The 13,562-nt window shown below is 47.4% G+C and overlaps 1 protein-coding gene across 2 annotated transcripts in view; it reads right to left on the bottom strand.

Annotated features, from left to right (window-relative positions):
- The window catches only part of LOC138762277 (transmembrane protein 198-like), a 102,440-nt gene that overhangs the window by 28,797 nt on the left and 60,081 nt on the right, over positions 1-13,562 (bottom strand). The window lies entirely within an intron of this gene.

Below are 13,562 nucleotides of genomic sequence, written 5' to 3'. Positions count from 1 at the left end.
GTCCGCACCGAACCAAACACCCCTTTCTAGTCCCACCTCCCCGCACAATGCCCATAACCCTCCATCTTCTTCTCATCCATAGACCTGTCCAACCTTTTCTTAAATAATACAATTGACTCCGCCGCCACTATTTCTCCCGGAAGATCATTCCACACGGCTACCACTCTCTGAGTAAAGAAGTTCCCCCTCATGTTACCTCTAAACCTCTGCCCCTTAATTCTTAACTCATGTCCTCTTGTTTTAATCTTTCCTCCTCTTAACGGAAATAGTCTATCCACATCCACTCTGTCTATCCCTTTCATAATCTTAAATACTTCTGTCAAATCCCCTCTCAACCTTCTACGCTCCAAAGAATAAAGACCTAATCTGTCCAAACTCTCCCTATACTCTAGATGCTTAAACCCAGGTAACATTCTGGTAAACCTTCTCTGCACTCTCTCCACTCTGTTTATATCCTTCCTATAATTAGGCGACCAGAACTGCACACAGAACTCCAAATTAGGCCGCACCAACGTCTTATACAATCTCAACATCACCTCCCAACTCCTATATTCCATGCAATGATTGATAAAGGCCAGCATACTAAAAGCCTTCTTCACCACCCTATTCACGTGAGTTTCTACCTTCAGGGAACGATGTACCGTTACTCCCAAATCTTTCTGCTCTTCTGTATTCATCAATGCTCTCCCATTTACCACGTATGTCCTGTTCTGATTCTTCTACCAAAATGAAGCACCTCACACTTATCAGCATTAAATTCCATCAGCTCCTTAGTTTTGGTGACATTGAGTGCGAGGTTGTTGTTTGTGCACCATTCAGCCCTTCAATCTCCCTCCTGTAAGCTGACTCATCCCCCTCCTTTATACAATCAACTACAGTGGTATTGTTGGCAAATTTGAAGATTGTGTTGTTGTTGTATCGAGCCAGACAGTCATAGGTGTAAAGTAAGTAGACAAGGGGTTCTAAGAATGCAGCCCTGTGCTGCTCCGATACTGATGGAGATTATGGAGGAGTTCTTGCCAATCTTCACTGATTGTGGTCTGGAGGTGAGGAAATCCATGATCCAATTACACTGAGGGACGTTGAGCCCTTGGTCTTGGAGTTTTGAGGTGATGATGGTGTTAAATGACATCATCCTGATGTCTGCACCTTTACTGTCCAGGTGTTCCAGGGCTTTGTGTAGAGCCAGTGACCTGTCATCCGCCATAGACCTGTTGCTACGATAGGCGAACTGGAACGTATCCATGCCATCACTCAGCGAGCTGGAACGTATCCATGCCATCACTCAAACAGGAGCTGATAGGCTTCAGCTCCAGCCTTTCAAAACACTTCATCACTGTTGATGTAAGTGCGACTGGTTGGTAGCCATTAAAGCAGGTTACTGCACTCTCCTTGGGCACCGGTATAGTTGATGCTTCTTTGAAGCAGGTGGGTACCACACCCTGCTGGAGTGAGATGCTGAAGATATCCGTGAATACCTTTCTAAGATGGTCAGCATAGATTTTTAATACTCAGCCAGGTTCTCCGTCCGGGCCGGGTGCTTTCATCCGCATGTCATCCTCAGATATGGACAGGATGGTGATTAATGTCAACGTTGCATTCACCTTCTTCACCAGTAACTCAACCTGGAGAGGTTAACCTTTAGATTATCCTGCATGAGGTCCTTTTGTACCTCCAAATATTGAATTTTCTCCCCATCCAAATAATAGTCGGCCCTTTGATTCCTTCTCCCAAAGAGCTCGACCGGACACTTTCCAACATTGTATTTCATTTGCCCTTTCTTTACTCTTTCTCCTCATCTAAGTCTCTCTGAAGCTCCAGCATTTTCTCCTCACTACCTGCCCCTCCACCTATCTTTGTATGATCTGCAAACTTAGTCAGGAACAATTTATTCTGCCATCCAAAATATAAGCGTATGACATCATTTCCATGTTGCATAACTCTAAAATTCCACACTTCATTGCACAGACAAATTTCTCTCACTGTCTTAGAGAGAAGGTAAAACAAAATGACCCATCCCAAGATCCAGCACCACGATGATGGGACGAAGAGCCTCCAGTAGCCACATCCGAGGAGTGGAGTGAAACACAAAACTCTGTGGATGCAGTGATTGGCGTTAAAAGCCGATGTTGGAGAAACTCAGCAAGTCACAAAGATAAATATACATAACCAATATTTCGGGCTTGAATCCGTCATGAGGAAAATGTCGGCAGGCGCCTGTATAAAATGGTGGGGGGGGGGGGGAAGAGGGGCAGGAGGGAGGAGCACTGTCCCATAGGCAGGAGGTAATAGGTGGATAAGGTAGGGAGGGGAATAGCAGCAAATGGGGGAGGGGGGAAATGGCTCTGTGGATGGAGGGGGAAGGGGGTGGAGAGCTGGAGGAATGGATGGATGAGGGAGAGAGGGAGACGGGGGAGTGGGCTAGCAAAAACTGGAGAAATCGCTGTTAATGCCATCCGGTTGGAGAGGGCCCAGACGGAAAATTAGGTGTTGCTACTCCAATGTACATATGTCCCTGTTTGGCAGCGCATGAGACCATGGACAGACACATCAGTGCGGGAATGGGGAATAGAATTGAAATTGTTGGCTATCCCAGGAGTGACTCCAATTTGAAATGCCCCCCCACCCAACCACCTGCACTCCAGGAAAGATGAGGTCCCGAGGTGGGATGCATGGATTCACTTCCTGGGAGCCTCCTCTGCTTTGTAGCTGGTCCTATCTCACGATGCTAACTTTGCCCACTCCATTCAGACCCCTGGGGCAGGTCTCCTGGGTGCCCCTATTCTTCTTCACCTCGAGTTGGTGCTCTTGGAAGCCAATGGGTAGGTGGGTTGAAGCTCTAGGCCACTGAATGGCGAGTTGAAGGCTTCAACTCGCTCTGGTAAGGTCTGTGCCGAAAAATAAATGCAGCACTCTGCACTGCACTGTTAACTGGAGTTTCACTCTGTGTCTGACCCCGGGAGAGTGTAATGGCACGGTGTGGAGGGAGCTTCACTCTGTGTCTGACCCCAGGAGTGTGTGATGGGACGGTGTGGAGGGAGCTTCACTCTGTGTCTGACCCTGGGAATGTGTGATGGGACGGTGTGGAGGGAGCTTCACTCTCTCTGACCCCGGGAGTGTGTGGTGGGACGGTGTAGAGGGAGTTTCACTCTGTGTCTGTCCCCAGGAGTGTGTGATGGGATGGTGTGTATGGAGTTTCACTCTGTGTCTAACCCAGGGAGTATAGGATGGGACGGTGTGGAGGGAGCTTCACTCTGTGTCTGACCCAGGAGTGTGTGATGGGATGGTGTGTATGGAGTTTCACTCTGTGTCTGACCCAGGGAGTGTAGGGTGAGATGTGTGGAGGGAGTACATCTTTTCTCTGGATTATCTTCAAATCTATTTTTATCACTAAATCTCTGTTACCTTTGCAAATCGGTGGCACATTCAACTTCCCGCCTCTGCTCCCATTCCAATGAAATCACATCTTCCCACATCCTCCCAATTGCCCGAACCTCCACCAAGCCTACAGCGTGTGAAACCACTGTACACATCCAATTGAGAGATCTGGATCACCTCATCACCCCCCCACTGCTCCTCATTGCACCCACCACCTGCCTGCCCTTGCTGCGTTCCTGCCCATTTCGCCCCTGCACTCAGCCCTGTTGCAGGACCCTTGCCTCCACGGATGCCAATCAACCTGCCAAGTCCTCGACGCAGGAGCCTGCAGATCTGGAGGTCACCCCGTCTGCAGGAGAAACTCAGTGAATGTGAGAAGTGCTGAGGGAGAGACTCGGCTCAAAACGCTGACGCCCTGACTCTGCTCAACCCCCTGCCGAACTCCTCCAAGAGTGCGTCCACTAGTCTTCCAAGAGTTCCTCCTATAAGTGAAGGATTCTCGATCTGAAGCAGCCATTGGATGTGCTTCCATGTTGAAGTTGCTATCCAAATGCAATTTATTGCTGTTGTTTTCAAAGCGATTCCATATTGAGACCAATTGAGCTGAAAACCATTATGAGGAAGTTGAACCAAGGTTGAAAATCACTCTCCTTTCACACAAACCGTCGAGCACAGAACCGAGCCGGCCGTGCAGCCCACAATATCATGTTGATCCCATTCCAACCTCACAGCCCATCAACCATTATCTCACTGATCGTGTTCGATCCATTGAGTTCCTCCAGTAGTTTGCTCCAGATACAAGCACGGAATGCAGATGATCCACCATTACATACAGTGCAAGCCCTTCAGCCCATCATGTTGTGCCTATCTATGTAAACCTAATCGATGCAGCGCTCCCAACGTTATCTCTGGTACATTGACCAGCTGAGGTTCCCCAGCATTGTGTTTTCATTATCAACAATCTAACCCGTCCCTCCCTCACACTCATAACCCTCTAACCTTTCTTACATCCATTTCCCCATCTAAGAGTCTTTTGAATGACCCCGTTGTGCCAGCCTCCACCACCACCCCAGGCACCCGTCACTCTCTGAGTAAAACCCTTACCTCTGACGTCTCCCCTCAGTTTTCCTCCCCTCACCTTAAACAGATTGACCTCTGGTACTTGCTGCTGTCGCTCCGGGAGAAAGGTTCCAAACAAGCAACAGAGCTGAGCTCCCCTTCAGCAAGTCGTCTCTCCTTGCCAAACCACCTTAATCCAATCTGGACAGTTCTCACCCTCAGAGCAACAGAAACTTGCAAAAAGTTGCATTAACTTGCACAGGTTAATTGGATACAACAATTATCCAATCAATGAGCCTCCTGTGTAACGGCAATGGGGATTAGATTGCATTTTACGATGCCGCCTTCTCTTCTCAAGGGTAATCTTTCAGACTCATTATAATTTGCTTTCATGGAGATGGGTTTTGCGTCTCAGGTCAACGATCCTGAGCTTCAAATCCTGCCCCTGATTTGACCCCTAACCATTGAAAATCAGGGCAGGAGGTAGCACTACCATTCCATCACATCACGACAGCACAGTTATCACAACCCCGTTGTAGCGCCAGTGACCTGGGTTCGAATCTTACGCTGTCGGTAAGGAGTTTGTACGTTCTCCCCATGTCTGCGTGGATTTTCCTCGGTGGGCTCCGATTTCCTCCCACCCTCCAGAACGTACCGGGAGTTGTAGGCCAATTCAGTGCAAATTGGGTGGCACAGGCCCTTAGGTGGGATGTGGGTGGGAAAGGAAGGTTGAGAATCACTGCTCTAGACCCAATTGTTTCTGAAATATTTTGCTTGAAAAAAATTGTCACTGGCCCATTTCCTTTGGAGTTCTGAATCTGTGCACATAACGAATCAACGAGGGACAATTAAAACAGTGGTTTTCAAACTTTTTCTTTCCACCTACATCCCACCTTAAGCAATGTCTTACTAATCACAGGGCACCAATGGCATAGGGATTACTTAAGGTGGTATGTGAATTTAGGAGGGCAGTTTGAAAACCAATGATCTAAATGCAAACCTAAATTTAAATTTTAAACATTTAAAAACTCAGAGGGCCAAGCAGCGTCTGTAGAAGGGAGAAATAACATCCAGAACATTCCAGCCCAGTACAAGCCCCTCAGCCCACTATGTAAACGTACTCCACAAAATCTAACCCTTCCCTCCCTCACACCCATAGCCCTCTTACATCCATGCGCATGTCTAAGAGCCTTTTGAATGTTCCTATTGTACCAGCCTCCACCACCACCCCTGGCAATGCATTCCAGGCACCCACTGCTCCCTGACGTCCCCCCTAAACTTTCCTCCCCTCACCTTAAATAGATGTCCCCAGGTATTGTCGCCCCGGGAAACAGGTGCTGGCCATCCACCCGATCTAAGGCCCTCGTAATCTTGTCAAGTCTCCTCTCTTCCTTCTTCGCTCTAAAGAGAAGAGCCCCAGCTCTGCTAATCTTGCCTCATCAGGCGCGTTCTCCAATCCAGGCAACATGCTGGCAAATCTCCTCTGCAGCCTTAATGTGTTGTGCCAAAACTTTTCATCAACGCCTTTTTTGTCTGGTGAGCAATAAAGAAGGAAATCTAAGGTGACCATGGGATTAACTGAGTCAGTGGACTGAGAAACGGGAGGTGTAGTTTAATTTGAATAAGTGAAAGGTGTGGTATTATAGAACATTGAACCAAGGCAGGATGTACGCAAGAGAGGGTAGGGGCCTGGCGAGTGTTGCAGAATACAGGGACTGAGTTATCTGAAATTGGAGGCACTGGTGGATGGGCCAGTGAAGAATGCATTTGACATGCTTCCTTTCATCACAAGAATACCAGAGATTGGAACAGAATGAGGCCATTCAGCCCATCAGGTTCACCCTGCCAGTTCATCATGGCTGATTCACGATTCTTTTTAACCCCATTCATCTGCCTTCTCCGCTTAACCCTTGATTCCCTTCCTAATCAAGAACCTATCTACCTCCGTCTTAAATTTACCCAATAACCTGGGCTCCACAGTGATTTCCATGGATTCCCCGCCCTCTGGGTAAAGAAATTCCTTCTCATCTCTGTTCTAAAGAGACTTTTTTGTATTCTGAGGCTGTTCCCTCTGGTCCCAGACATCCTCCCACCACAGGAAACATCCTCTCCACGTCCACCCTGTTCAGGCCTTTCAGCATTTGATAGGTTTCAATGAGATTCCCCCCTCATTCTTCTCAACTCCGCGATTACAGTCCTCGAGTCATCAAACACTCCTCATATGACAACCCCTTTCATCCCCAGGATTGTTCCAATGCCAACACATCTTTCCTTAGATAAGGAGCCCAGAATTCCTCACGATCATTTAGGGCACTGAGTACAAGAGTTAAGATATCATATTACATCTCTACAATGTTGGCGGGACTTGAGGAACTGAGTTACAAGGAAAGGTTAAACAGGTTAGAACTTCATTCTCTGGAGCATGGAAGACTAAGGGGAGATTTGATATTTTCAATTATGATGGTTTTAGATGGAGGAGATGCAAGTAGGACCTCCACTGAGGGTGGAGGATATGGGTTAAGGGTGAAAGGGGAGATGTTTAGGGGGGGTGTGGAATGAGATGCCAGCTGAAGGGGTGAATGTGGGCTCAATTTTAACATTTAAGAAATTGGAATGTTTTGGGGAGGTTCCAGGAGATCGATGAAGGAAAGGCTGTGGATGTGGTCTACATAGACTTCAGTAAGGCCTTTGACTAGCTCCCACAATGGAGGTTAGTTCAGAAGATTCAGACACTATATATCTAGGAGGGGTTATAAACTGGATTTGAAATTGGCTGAATGTGAGAAGCCAGAAAGTGGTAGTGGATGTTGCTTCTCAGACTGGAGGCCTGTGACTAGTGGTGCACCTCAGGGATTGGTGCTGGGAACATTGTTGTTTGTCATCTATATCAATGATCTGAATGATAATATGGGAAATTGGATCAGCAAGTTTGCAGATGACACTAAGATTGGAGGCATTGTGGACAGTAAGGAAGGTTTTCAAAGCTTGCAGAGGGATCTGGACCAATGGGCCAGAAAATGGAAGATGGAATTTAATTCAGAAAAGTGTGAGGTGGCAACTGAGAGGGAGCGAAAGAACAAGACTACACACTGAGTCAGTTTCGCTTCCAATGGTTTTATTTGAAAAGCCCATGCTGTGCCTTATGATATGGCTGGCAAGTCCCGCCTCTGCATGGGCAGTGACATAACAACGCAGCCGAGTACGCCTGCATGGCCACTCTGACCACGAGGGAAGCAAAACCCGGCAGCGCCATCTTGACATGGCTGCTCCGCTGCCACGGCCGTGACAGACACGGAGTCGGTGCGCCTGCATCAGAATGTGCGCCACAACAAGGTGTTGAATATTGGAAGGAAAATCCAAGGTAGATGGTCGGGCACTGAGGAGTGCAGAGGAACAGAGGGATCTGGGAACACAGATACATAGTTCCCGGAAAGTGGCATCACAGGTGGGTAGGGTTGTAAAGAGAGCCTTCATAAATCAAAATATTTAGGACGTTATGGTGAGGTTCCATAGGACATTGGTGAGACTCTTTAACCGATTGACATAAATGATTTTGAACATCTCCATGGAGTGTCTTTTCAAGGCAATCTCAACCTCTCTGACCTGCCCGTCCTAGTAACTGCCCTCCCACCAAGCTATAACCTTCATTTCCATTTTCTAAATTCCCCAATTAGAGACTCTTCACCACCCCCCCCCCCCCCCCCAATCCCGATCTGAAGCAGAAGCAGCCTGGGAAAATGTCAGAGGCTGTTGGTCGGCATGGAAACAAGACATCTCTGCCTTCCCTGGGATGGCAAACACGCTTTTTCACAGAATTACTCACTGCTAATCCTCTGACTAATGCACCACTTCCTTTGAGGTACATTTAGTAACCAGGGACGAACGAGAGACCTGGCGTGGCCAGGAATTCTACTCATTGGAGTTCAGAAGGGTGAGGGGGGGATCTAATGGAAACAGACCATTATGAAAGAAATAGATAAGACAGAAGCCAGGAGGTTGTTTCCACTGGTAGCTGCCACTAGAACGAGGGGACACAGCCTCACATTTTAAGTTCAGATTTATTGTCAGAGTACATACGTGACATCACATACAGCCCTGAGATTCTTTTTCCTGCGGGCCAGGCAGAATTTCTATTTGTTGGCAGTGCAAGAAAAGATAAGTGTACGAAAGAGAGAAATGTAAACAAAGATAGATGTGCAAACTAATTGTGCTGCAGAGAAATGGATCGGAGGTCAATCCACAGGACCCTAAGAGTGGCAGAGTGGATCACCTCTTCGCCCCCCCCCCCATCAACATGATCTACTGGGATCATTGTCTAAAGGGGGTGAACAAGTCATGGAGGACCCCTTCCACCCCACACACAGCATCTTTCAGCTGCTCCCGTCGGGGAAGAGACACGGGAGGATCAGAGCCAGCGCCACCAGGCTGAGGAACAGCTTCGTCCCACGGGCAGTGAGCACGCTGAACAACCAACCAACTATCTGAGACTTTAATTTGTACAAAACAAAGATTATTTATTATTATAGATATAATACTTGTCTCCTACATTCACATTATGTGTCTGTGTGTGCAATGCCTGGTTTGCATCGAGGATCGGAGAACGTTATTTCGTCAGGCTGTTGTTGTTCAATCAGATGACAATAAACTTGACTTGAAAAACAGAAAAGAAATATTCAAGAATAAATAATGTGGACGTCAGAGTCCTTAAATGAGTCCCTGATTGAGTTGGTCATTGAGGAGTCTGATGGTGGAGGGGGAGCAGCTGTCCCTGAACCTGGTGGGTGCGAGTCTTGTGGCACCGAGACCTCTTTCCCGATGGCAGCAGCAAGAACTGAGCGTGCGCCGGGTGGCGTGGGTCCTTGATGATTGCTGCTGCTCTCCGACGGCGGCGTTCACCGCTGATTTCCACATAAATTCAAGGGAGTAGATTTAGGACAGAGATGAGGAGGAACTGCTTCTCCCAGAGGGTGATGAATCTGTGGAATTCTCTGCCCAAGGAAGTAGTGGAGGCTGCCTGGTGAAACATATTTAAGACACAGCGAGCTAAATATTTGAAGAATTGGGGAAGGAAGGTGTTATGTCTCTGAGTTACTTGGGAGGCTTCTTAAATAACTTGGAAATGAAAAGATTCAAATGACAGAAGAGACTTTACTATTGATGCCTTCCACCATCTCAAGAAACTGTTCATAAACATATACATATACATGCGCCCCACAGTGGTGCATTACAGTCTCTACAGTGAGAAGGGTGGATTCTTACGTGGTTACAAAATAGTTCACATTATTCTGACTACATAACAGAAGGTTTAAGGGGAACAAGGTTCAACTGAGTCCACTGCAAGATCAATCATAATCTTATTGAGCAGCGGAGCAGGCTCATTGGGCCAGATGGCTGACTCCTGCCCCTGTTTCTTATGCCCTTGCCCATTCTTCTATCCCAGCCCAAGTCAAACTTCCCAAAGAAGGGGAAAAATATCGCTCCCTCTGTACCCTGATCTCCCATCGCATATTCCAACTGCTTATGCCGAATGCTGGTCAGGACAGCTCACTCCACTCTGAATCAGTACTGAGGGAGGGTCACACTGCGGCGTGGATGTTCACCGGGAAGATGGAGAAAGATAAATGATTTAAATGGCAGAAATGGGATTTGAATGGAAAGGAGGTTTTGTGTGTGTGGTGTGGGAGTACCCTTGTTCAGAAGACGTCTCTGCTGTCTCCAACTACACGGTTCCAGCAATTAGCTGGCAGTTTGCCGGGATGGATTTACTCCACCGCAGAACTACCTTTCATCTAACTTGCTCGTTAAAAGTTGAACATCAGTGACTCCACCACCAGTTCATCACTGATTAGCTCGGCGATCGGTTGTTGGTGACTTTTGGATGGCGTCTCGTGGCCTGGGAGCTTCACCTTCGAGGAGTTCGGGAGGTTTTGGTGGAATGCTAGGGAGCCAGTTTGCGAAGTATCTGGGGATTTCTGTTCATCGTCCAGAGAAAGGACTCGCATCCCGGACTCTCGTTTCAATGTGAGGTATAGGGAATGGTGGGCTCTGAGGCGGACTGAGTTAGCATGACTTCAATCAACAATGAGTCTTGCCCTCTCCTGTTGTGGACGATAGTTTTATGCAGTGATCTAGTTTGTTTGTTTATCATAAATATGCCAGACCCATCTTCAAAAAGACCTGGGTCCTACAGGAGTCGTGCTGGGCCAGCAATGTCAACGACCCCTGTGGCCAGGAATTCTTTTGCATCACTGGAAGACAAGAATGCGTTCATGATACTTGTCGCCAACTATCACGGTTGGAAAATGCACAAAGCCAATGATGAGGAGCGATGGCATCAAGGCCATTATAGTGAGTGTGAAAATGGAGGGGAAAACCGTATGAAACACTAAGGCGATGGGCCTAGTCACTAGCTGAGCCCATTCATGGACTCACCACCTGTCTGTCACTTCAGCAGTTTGGTTGAGACTGTTTTACGGAGGTATGGTGTGTGCGAGGGTGTTTGAAGGGGTTACTCCTCCAGTTCCAGCCCCACACTCCTGATCTTTGGGCACCTGGTACCAGAGGAGGGCGGGTCGGTCGAGGATTGTCCTCATCGGTCAGACAGTGGGCAGACAAGGGTTCAGCTTGGGCTGACTTCCTGCTTTTCTTCTGAGGACTGCGGCGTCTCCATGTTTCCCTGGAGAAGGAGCACTTGGCGCTTACGGGCAGACTGGAGGGTCTCCGAGAATGGTTGGCTCCCCAGGGATTTGATGGGTATCGACAGAGATAATCCTGTTTCAATTTATAACCTATATTCCAAAATCGGATTCACCGAAATCCTCAATTATCCGAAATTTAAATAAAAATTCGGATAAACGAAACAAATCAGAAATCCTCATTTATCCAAAATGTTTTTGGAGCTGAACTGACGGGGGCCGTCGGGCTCCCGGCGGGGCAGCAGGGACCTCAAGCTCCCAGGCAGGAGTGGGGCTCTCAGACTCCCGGCACGAGCGGGACTTCAGTGGGGAGGTTTCAGTGATCGGTGATGGCCAGCATTTTTTTGGGTGAGAATTAAATATTGTTTTATTGCTTAAAAAAGCCTTCCCTTGTTGTTTGTTGTTGTTTAAACATTGAAACAAGTGATTTTCTGCTGCTGCTGGGCTGTTTTTTAAAAAAAGATTGTTTCTCCGATTAAACTGTTTATCCGAAATGGGCCCAGTCCTGACCATTTTGGATAGTGGGAGTTGTAACTTTTGGATTAAGATACTAAAGGGGGAGGTATTGATTGACCCACAAAAAGGCAAAAGAGGGGGAAAAAGTGAGGGAGGTCAGATTCATCACAGCATGCTTCCTTTATCTTGCAGCCCCCATCACTCACACTTCCCCCCCCCACCCCCACACTCCCTGACTCCCCGCTGCTATTGCATTACATTCCTTTCTGATGCCAAGAAACCAGCTCACAATTAGCTCATCATTGCTTTCTGCATAATTAGTTCTTTTTCTGGTCAAGTCGGGAGCTTCTCATTACGCAAATAAAAAATCCAGAATTCACTCCCTGGTTCGTTTTTAAATAGCTCCCTCAGAATAACGTTGGAGCCTGTGTGGGCGTGATAAAGCAGAGATAGAGGGAAAATGATGAACTCATTCTGGCAAAAAGCTGCAGAGAACTTGGCCAGTGCCACCACAGGCACTAGTCGCCACTCCATCGAGGACATCTATGAGGTGGCATCTCAAGAGAGCGGCCTCTAGCCTCAAGGACCCCCACCACCCAGGCCATGCCTTCTTCTCACTGCTGCCATCAGGAAGGAAGTCCAGGATCCTGAAGATGAGCACCCAGCGGCACAGAAACAGCTTCTTCCCCATCGCCATCAGATTCCTGAACGGACCATGACCCACAGACACTGCCTCACTCTCTCTCCTTTTCTAATAATTAATTTATTCTTTTAATAGAGCATTTACGGAAATTTAATTAATAGCAATTTGTGCACCTGTACTGCACAATATGGCTGCTGCAAAATAACACAATTTGTGACACATGTTCACGACAATCAATTCATGAACACATGTCTGCCGGAATAAGTTGAGTTGAACACACGTAAGTCTGCAGATGCTGTGATTGTAGTAAAATCTCAGCTGGTCACGCAGTGTCCATGGGGTGGGGGAGGGGGGTGGTGGGGTCAAGATATATTACCGACGTTTCTGGCCTGGGTCCTCATCAAGGTCTTCATGGACGCTGCGAGACCGGCTGAGGTCCTCCAGCATTTCTGTGTTTTTACTACAATCGCAGCATCTGCAAACCTTTGTCTTCAACTCGACTTATTCTGGCACATAATCCAGGAAGAGAATTACAATTATCAGTAAATTGGATCAGCAAGTTTGCAGATGACACTAAGATTGGAGGCGTGGTGGACAGTGAGGAAGGTTTTTAAAGGTTGGAGAGGGATCTGGACCAGCTGGAAAAATGGGCTGCAAAAAGGCAGATGGAGTTTAATGCAGACAAGTGTGAGGTGTTGCATTTTGGAAGGGCCAACCAAGAAAGGACGTACATGGTAAACGGTCAGACACTGAGGAGTGCAGTAGAACAGAGGGATCTGGGATACAGATACACAATTCCCTGAAAGTGTATCACAGGTGCATAGGGTTGTAAAGAGAGTGTTTGGCCTTCATAAATCAAAGTACCGAGTACAGGAGTTGGGATGTTATGGTAAAGTTGAATAAGACATTGGTGAGGCCAAATTTGGAAGTTTGTGTGTGGTTTTGGTCACCTAACCACAGGAAAGATAACAATAAGATAGAAAGAGGGCAGAGAAGATTTACTAGGATTTCAGGGACTGAATTACAGGGAAAGGTTAAACAGGTTAGGACTTGATCCCCTGGAGCGTAGAAAAATGAGGAGAGATTTGATTGAGGTATTTAAAATGATGAAGGGGATCGACAGAGTAAATATAGATAGGCTTTTTTCACTGAGGGAAGGTGAGATACAAACCAGAGGACATGGGTTAAGGGTGAAGGGGGAAAAGTTTAGGGGGAACATGAGGAGGAACCTTGCAGAAAAAAATGGATCAGCTCAGACTAGAAGGGAGAGGGGGCCTGTTTCTGCGCTGCAATGTTCTATGGTTCTTAACACCCCCAATCCATGGGCAAAG

This window comes from Narcine bancroftii, chromosome 4 (assembly GCF_036971445.1).
Source record: "Narcine bancroftii isolate sNarBan1 chromosome 4, sNarBan1.hap1, whole genome shotgun sequence".
NCBI classification, from domain to species: domain Eukaryota; kingdom Metazoa; phylum Chordata; class Chondrichthyes; order Torpediniformes; family Narcinidae; genus Narcine; species Narcine bancroftii.
This window is presented reverse-complemented; position numbering and strand designations above follow the sequence as displayed.